Source organism: Oryzias latipes, chromosome 6 (assembly GCF_053564925.1).
Source record: "Oryzias latipes strain Hd-rR chromosome 6, Olatipes_Hd-rR_3.1".
Lineage (NCBI taxonomy): Eukaryota > Metazoa > Chordata > Actinopteri > Beloniformes > Adrianichthyidae > Oryzias > Oryzias latipes.
In genome coordinates this window covers 15,272,948-15,281,864 of record NC_136242.1, presented here as the reverse complement: position 1 = coordinate 15,281,864, position 8,917 = coordinate 15,272,948, and the positions used below count along the sequence as shown (strand labels likewise).

At 34.4% G+C, this 8,917-nt stretch overlaps 2 long non-coding RNA genes across 2 annotated transcripts; one reads left to right on the top strand and one right to left on the bottom strand.

Moving 5' to 3' along the window:
* Window positions 1-3,988: 3,988 nt before the first annotated feature.
* LOC111947495 (uncharacterized) lies at window positions 3,989-5,398 on the bottom strand. Its single transcript, XR_002873352.2, has 3 exons — window positions 5,267-5,398; window positions 4,827-4,888; window positions 3,989-4,184 (listed from the first exon to the last, which is right to left on the bottom strand). It is a non-coding gene; the product is annotated as an uncharacterized LOC111947495 (long non-coding RNA).
* LOC144992548 (uncharacterized) lies at window positions 4,887-5,940 on the top strand. The gene is made up of 2 exons (XR_013656585.1): window positions 4,887-5,043; window positions 5,745-5,940. It is a non-coding gene; the product is annotated as an uncharacterized LOC144992548 (long non-coding RNA).
* Window positions 5,941-8,917: the final 2,977 nt, after the last annotated feature.

Genomic DNA, 8,917 nt, shown 5'->3' with positions numbered 1-8,917 from the left:
AGCAGTACCCAACTTGACTTCATTGTCAAGACCTTGATCAATCATACGATGGTCAACCATGACTTTACTGGATCCAAACTACAAATGCAGACTGCACAAATCAAACTGGAGAGAGAGCAGTCCCTGTTGTGTTATACTATCATAAACATAATCATAATCAAGGGAGGAACGTCTTATGAAACCTGTTCCGGCTGGGCAATAACACACAGACACACCACTATTTAAGAGCGACATTTACCAGTGTTAGCAACACTGACGTAACACTTCAACAGTCAACAGCAAAGATTGGACAGGAGAAGTTACAGCTTTAAGAATCTCGTTTGCTAATTCTTTTAAAGATCAGGAAGGTCTTCACACAAAGAACCACCTACCGTATTTTCCCGGACTATAAGCTGCTACTTTTGACACGAACTTTCAACCCTGCGGCTTATTCAATGATGCGGCTTATTTATGCTTTTATTTAACAGCCGTCAGGAGCACTGCGGCAGTCACAGATGGGAGACGGCCTGCATAATTCTATGTCCAGCAACAAGGGTGATTGCCTCAATACATACACAAGCAGGCAACAGCAAGGACCTGACTTCAGCTCTTACACACTTAAGTCATGGTGCAATAAAAGAAACACCCAAGCTCAGCCGCATCCCACAATCCTTTAATGCCATTAGACCCAACGTGCACGTGACCACCACTACAATATGACGCTGCTTTCAAGTTAGAAGCAATCGTTGAAAGCAGTATGAAAAAATCCACCATCATCAACGGGTTTGGAAAAGCCGGTCTGCTTCGTGCCAGAAGTTTCCTTCACTGTTGTGGAAGGAAACTTCTGGCGCACACTGGGTGGGTGGCTTGTAATTAGGTGCGCTCTAAAACCTGGATATTACGGTATGGCCAGAAACTGTCAGAATTTAGAGATGCTCATGAAAAGGAGTCAATATTATTGGTAAATCCAGTGGTGGAATGTCTGATAAAAGAATTTATATTAGCATTTTTTAGTATGTCGGTTGGTCCCCGCATGCCTTTTATGAACCTTCTATTGGCCAACATCTGTACCACTTGGTTAAAATTCTTCTTTACCAGAACATTTTGGAAAATTCAAACTAGAAACTAAATATCTGTCATGCTGATGTTCTCCCAAAAGACTATTCTATTTGTTTTCTTTTTTTCTTTTTACAAAACAAAACTTAAATGAATTTGATGAGTAAATAAATGGTTTAAAGTCCCACTCCGACTATATTTTTATCTATTGTAAAAGCATTCACAGTGGTCTTTTGATCATGATTATACTGTTCTTAGCCAAAATGAAAAAAAAATAGTCTTTAAAGACACGTTTTCTGCAGAGCGGCGAGAGTTCATCAGAATTTCACCTCTGAGTTGTGGGCCTTGGTTTACACTCTCCCGCTGGTTTACAGCCGATACAACTCCAAGCTAACAAAACCGGCTATCCAGTCAGATAACGAAAATGTAGACATATGTGGATCTATTTGTCTGCAAGTGTATGCATCAGAATGGAGCAGAGAAGGGAAACTGGCCCGCCCATTTCACTTGCTTTGTCAAAACTGAGAGCATTTCAATGACAGGTTTTTATCTATTTCTGATCATAAAGATTTGAATAAAGAAATAAGGTATGCAACGTCAATCGGAAATTATTTTATTTAATGTGTCCTCCATCGTGAATACATTTCACAAGAACATGTTAAAAACCCCAAAATAAAAGCCTTTAATAGAGGAAAGAGGCATATGGGAGAAAGACACTAAATCAAATCAAATTAATTGAAAATCATCAAAACTACGGTAAATATTTTCCAAGAAATAAGGAATTTCATTAGTCTACAGTGAAAAATGTGTTCTTTAATGGAATGCATTTTAAAAAGTTGCTTATCCTTTAATAGTTGAATGTCCTTCCAAGCTGAATCCAAATCATTGCAGTGATGACAGAACCTGGAAAAATCCAAGAAACAATTTTGCAAACATTTAAACTCTCTTTTATTTCAGAAAATGCCTGTAGGTCTGCACAAATGAACTTTTAAATTATAAAAACAAAAACTAAAGGCAACATAACACAAAACTCTCAGGAACAGATCATTTGCATGGTAACAGCTTTTAAACTTCTTCACCTTATGGTCCATTTTATTCTCCATGATGTCATAGAAATTTTTTTAAAAATCCTAAAGGGAGAAAAAAAAACTATCAAGTTTGAATGTTTTTCTCAAAAATTCTTTGTTAAAAAGAAAACTGTACAATCTTAACAGTTCTTCAACATTACAGACCAGTTTTGGGAAGTTTGCAACCATTTAAAGACGCAATGTAGCAGTTAATTTGCATCATTCCAAAGTGAATAAAACTAATATCTTAAAAAGATTCAGTGCTTTTTCTTTTTGAATCAGAGTTGTGTGGTGTAGTAGACGGCAATTTGGGGACTTTTTACCAGGAAGGGTGTAGGATCAGAGAATTCGACTTAGCTGTTCAGAACGATGGCGACAGACGGCAAAGCCTCAGTCTTAAAGTGAAGAGCCATTAAGTTTATGCACTTGTTAACTATTTCTGGCTCTCATACAAGTCTTTATAGACTGTTTGACTCATTAACAGATTAGATAGTTTGGTCTAAAATTTGTTTTTGCTTTACAGTGACTTTAAAAGAAACTTTTTCATTCAACAATTGAGGCTAAAAGGGCAATTTTACAACTGCCTCACAACAAATGTGTTCATTAAAGTAATGTGTTAATATAAATAACTTTTTTTTTGCTTGAGAGAATGTATCTGGAGGTTTTTGATTAAAACATAACTCAGCCAAGTCCCTGTATGTAAAGCTCTGCATGTAAGCGTAGCAGCAGTTTGGATTTACAGGATAGCCTATGTGACATCACAAGTCAAAATAATACTCATTATTGTGGTTAATACAAAACAGGTTGTCATGGTTGCTTCTTCAAGAAGTCATCTTTCATTTGAGGAAAGTTAAATATCACAGAGGTCTTCAGTTTGTTGCTATTAGTTGATCCAATCACCTGTGTGTCCCACCAGTACCCAACAGTGTTGGGATAGGTTCCAGCAGTCCCTTGGCCCTGAAAGGGCTTGAGCAGGCTTGGAAAATGGATAGACTGATGGATCGATAGTATTTGTTGTGTTGATGAAACAATGCCAGATGTCAAACTGAAGACAAACTAAATTTATTAGATTTTCTACCCCAAACACCAAAAGATAACGATTTTTGGTAACGCTTTCTTTTACAGTACTTATAGTGTAACTACTGGGTACTTTCAGGGTACTTACATGGTTCTTTTTTATGGAATTTACTGGGTACTTACAGTGTGTTTACATGGTACTTTCTATGGGACTTTACTGGGTACTTACATGGTACTTTTTGTGTCTACTCTGTACTTACATGGTACTTACTGTGTATTTATATGGTACTATTTGGTTCATACCTATGTGGTACATACTGGGTATTTATAATATTTTTACTGGGTATTTACATGTTGTGCAAAGGTGTCTTTTATGGTACTTACCACATGTAAGAACAAGGTAAGTACAAATAAAGTACCTTGACCTTTAGGTCTGCACTCGCTGCACGTTTCATGGTATTTACCATGAATTTACCACAGAAACTACCCCTTAAGTACAGTGAAACTGTAACTGTAAAAGAAAGTCAGCCCTATTTCCACTCAACTACATGGTACTTTCATTACTAAATACTGGGTATGTTCACTTGAATAGTACTTGGTACTTACCCCTTAAGTACACTGAAACTGTAACTGTAAAAGAAAGTCAGACCTATTTCCACTCTATTACATGGTACTTTCAGTAGTAAATGCTGGGTATGTACACGTATTACCATCCCGTACAGTGTACATACACACTTGGTCTTCTGTCCTCACCACATGAGACAATGCTAACCTGTTGGTAAGGGTAAAGTAACTACATTGTAAAAACATATTCTGGCCTGATTACTTCTTGTAACATGAGGCAAGTTTAAAGAGAAACAAGACAGCAGTGAAAACAACAATCTTTAATATGATACATGTCTGCAGCATACAATATGTCATCACAATGAAATAGGTTTTAAGTACAAAACAGTACAAAGGAGAATTCCAAAAAACACATTATTGGCCTGAGGGTCGTGCTTTTTGTCCGTCAAAATTTCTTCAGCAGAGTTTGGTAACGGTGCAGGACTTCTTCAGGGTTTGTAACTGCAAGAAAATTCACAATATGAGCTCAAGTGAACATAAAAAGCATAACGACTTTGATGAAATACAAAATAAATTGTACTTATTTAATCATTTCTGTAATGAGTTTGATAAATTTCTGTGAATTCTTTATACTTTTGACTGTAATGCTTGAAATTAATCAATTATCCTCATTTATGAACATGACAATAAATTACTCACAACTTTATATTTTAGTTACATAAACAAGAACAACAAAAAAGAAATCAAAGAAAAAAAATCAAAATTGCCATAAAAAATCAAATTTGTTTAGACAAAGAATGACAAAAGCAATGTTTTAATTGGCAATTGCTGTGTGTATTTATTCTTTATAAATATTATTCGCACCTACAATTTGCATTAGCATGAAAAACATGGCAGTGTAAAAGAAAAGGAAAAAATAAATAAATAGGCAATTTCAAATTCAACACAGTTATTCACAAAAATATGTTTTAATTTTCAAACATTTACATTCACTGTTGGGTGGTATTGTTGTCTCTATCATATTTGAAAATAAATAAATAAATAAAAATAAAATAAAAACGGCGAAAGAAAAGAAAATGGGGAAACGGCATTTAAACTCTTCATTAATGTAAATAATATGTCCACTTGGAGGATTTAGCTTACTTTAGCTTACTCTCCTGTGGCTTCACGGATTCGTCTGGGATGTCTTCTTCACCATAGCTGATCTAAAGCGGTAAAAAGACGGAAGTACGTCATCATTATTTTAAATAAACGCCTTTCTTTGATTTTCCCAGAAAGACGTGCGCTCAGTCAAACGAGCACAGAACAACAGACTTTATTACTTAGGCTACGTGCTTGTTTTACAGGTGCCTCTCTCCTGGTAAGTAACAAAAATGTTTGTAGATTTTCATTACAAACTTTGAAAATGTATACATGAAATAACTGAAATTATTGCAGTAAGGTAGACAGGCTCTTACGTCACGTTTCAAACACAGAGATAGCGGCTTGAAATCACGAGGTTAGCTTCTTTATAAAGTTTGATCAGTTTAAATATTTACATGTAATTTATCCAATATTTAAAAAAAAAAAAAACACTGGCTTACCTGCCAGATGAAGAGAAATTCAAACTGTTGCGCGCGCCTCGAGGCTCTCCGGATTAATCTGCACGTTCACTTTGGGGGTAGTTGTGCTGCATTCAAGTGCGCTGGGAATTTGCAACTTTACTTCCCCTGGCATACTTAACAAAAACACACACTCGGGGGGTTTTTTAGTATTAAAACTAATTATTTAGCCTTGTTGTTTTACATATTTTCCTGACATTATTTAATATATATTTAAAAAAGTTCATTTTTAGAACAATATTTAAAAAAAGTTAAGTTTTGAATAATTTATTATCATGTTTTTAAATGAGGATAGTACTTGATTAATTTCAAGCATTACAGTCAAAGCGATAAAAAAATTCATAGAGATTTATCAAACTCATTACAGAAATGATTAAATAAGTAAAATTTATTTTGTATTTCATCAAAGTCGTTATGCTTTTTATGTTCACTTGAGCTCATATTGTGAATTTTCTTGCAGTTACAAACCCTGAAGAAGTCCTGCACCGTTACCAAACTCTGCTGAAAGAATTTTGATGGACAAAAAGCACGACTCTCAGGCCAATAATGTGTTTTTTAGAATTCTCCTTTGTACTGTTTTGTACTTAAAACCTATTTCATTGTGATGACACTTTGTATGCTGCAGACATGTATCATATTAAAGATTGTTGTTTTCACAGCTGTCTTGTTTCTCTTTAAACTTGCCTCATGTTACAAGAAGTAATCAGGCCAGTATATTTTTTTTACAATGTAGTTACTTTACCCTTACCAACAGGTTAGCATTGTCTCATGTGGTGAGGTCAGAAGACCAAGTGTGTTCATGTACACTGTACGGGAAGGTAATAAGTGGCATTTACTACTGAAAGTACCATGTAATAGAGTGGAAATAGGTCTGACTTTCTTTTACAGTACAGTTTCATTGTACTTAAGGGGTAAGTACCAAGTACTATTCAAGTGAACATACCCGGTATTTAGTAATGAAAGTACCATGTAATAGAGTGGAAATAGGTCTGACTTTCTTTTACAGTCCAGTTTCATTGTACTTAAGGGGTAAGTACCAAGTACTATTCAAGTGAACATACCCGGTATTTAGTAATGAAAGTACCATGTAGTTGAGTGGAAATAGGGCTGACTTTCTTTTACAGTTACAGTTTCACTGTACTTAAGGGGTAAGTACCAAGTACTATTCAAGTGAACATACCCGGTATTTAGTAATGAAAGTACCATGTAGTTGAGTGGAAATAGGGCAGACTTTATTTTACAGTTACAGTTTCACTGTACTTAAGGGGTAGTTTCTTTGGTAAATTCATGGTAAATACCATGAAACGTGCAGCGAGTGCAGACCTAAAGGTCAAGGTACTTTATTTGTACTTACCTTGTTCTTACATGTGGTAAGTACCATAAAAGACACCTTTGCACAACATGTAAATACCCAGTAAGAATATTATAAATACCCAGTATGTACCACATAGGTATGAACCAAATAGTACCATATAAATACACAGTAAGTACAATGTAAGTACAGAGTAGACACAAAAAGTACCATGTAAGTACCCAGTAAAGTACCATAGAAAGTACCATGTAAACAAACTGTAAGTACCCAGTAAATTCCATAAAAAGTACCATGTAAGTACCCTGAAAGTACCCAGTAGTTACACTATAAGTACCATGTAAATACCACTTAAGTACACTGTAAGTACTGTACTGTAAAAGAAAGCGTTACCCGATTTTTATAACATTTTGTACTAAAAAGAGAGAAATGTGTAACTAATTTCCTAGTGTTTGACTAATAAGTGATATTCTTTAATTTTTAAAATCTTATTTTAAAAGGTTTTCTCTAGTCTCATTGTCCATGCAACTATCTATTATGTGATGCATGACCACAGTGTCCTAATTATTTAAATGTGATACACGTGGTCCCAATAGAAAACGCTGAAAATAGAAGGTCTGCACTTTTCCTCCTACTTTGAAGCTCTTTGCAGTGTGGCTATAATAATTCATTTTTTAATTATTCTTACCCAGAACACCAGTAACTGTTCTAAAAACTGATTACTACAAAAAGAGATAAAAATAGAAAAATCTTAATCTTTAGAAACAATTCACTGGAAAGTAGTAATACTATCTGCCCATGTAGCAAGTTCTTTTAACCTAACAAAAAATCTTATGATAAGATATCAAAATCTAAAAACAAAGATTTCATTCAAAAAGAGATAATTAGCCAAAAAATCTGTTAGAATTACTTCAAATTGTTGTTACAGCTCAATAAGTATTTTTCATGCTAATTTTTAAGTAAACAATTTGTTTTTTTGAGTTTTCATGCACATAATTAACACATTGTATAAAATAACTGTATAAATTAACACACAATTGTGTTAATTTATACAATTATGTTTATTAAAGCGACAAAACATTAGTGTAAAAAGTGGAAATTATCACATTTTGAACAAAATCTGAATAAAATGAGAATACCATCTTAGCACAAGTTGGCCCATCTTATAAAATTCTCCAAAACCAACACTAATTAACATAAATCTAAATTTTTGTTTTCAAAATAAGGAAAATAAGTGCCAGTCTAACAAGTAAACATTTATTCAACTATAAAATAACAACCTTAAAATTGAGTTTTTTGAGTCTTAAATCAAGTTTTTCAACTGCCAAGAGTACGAAGCTAAAGGATTTTGTCTTATTCTAATAATAATTTTCTTATTCGATTCTTGACTTTTGAGAAAAGCTTGGAAAGCTGTAGAGTAAAGAGAAGTTAAAACAACTGAAAACCTGGTAAAATATCTTAAATTTCTAAAAACAGGGTTTTAAATCTTTGCAATAATAAATAATTTGCAGTGTATCACAAATGATTTATTCAATATGTATTTAATACCAATTACATTAAAGCAAACATCTTCTTTCACAAGTGAAATTTAAAGAATGGAGCGTGAATTTTAGACTGTTTGAGTTCTGACTGTGAGATTTATAAAGAGTTGTAGACTAATGTAATGTGTTTTTAATGAAGAGTTTGACATGTGAAACAGATGAGCTGGGAATCAAAAGTGCCATATTGTACACAAAGTTGAGTTCAATTTATTTAAGGTATTATGTAATTTGATGGTCCCTGAAAGAATTATTTGTACAAGAGAAATGTAGGACCACATTGAAACAAAGAATTACATAAAGTCCAAACCTTGATTATCACTGCTTGAAGTGTTCATCTCAGAAACACGAGGGACCTACGCAGATTAGGTTGCAGGGGTATTGTGTGAAGAGTGTTTGGCTAAAGACTACCAACACTGCTTGTTGATGATATGATATTAACACCACTGCCAGATTATATCCTTGATGTTATATAACCTCTTGGAATTCCACCTCTCCCGTTAAACCTGGATTTAAAAAAAAGCCTTTGTCTCCAAATGCAGCTGAAAGTCGGAATTTGTCAGAGTTTTGCATCAACTCTAAACATGACCAAACTTAGGCTTGATGGTCTACAGCTGAGAAAAGAAAAATAAGTTGCCTGGCATTTCTGTTTGTGTAGACTGTGGCTTCCTCTTGAGGGGAACTATGGGTGGCAGAGGGAGGTGTAAGGATGTGGGGAGGACAGTGGTGGCTTGGCACATACAATTGTGGTTGAGCGTCGGTCCTTGTTGGCTGGCTAATGGAGAA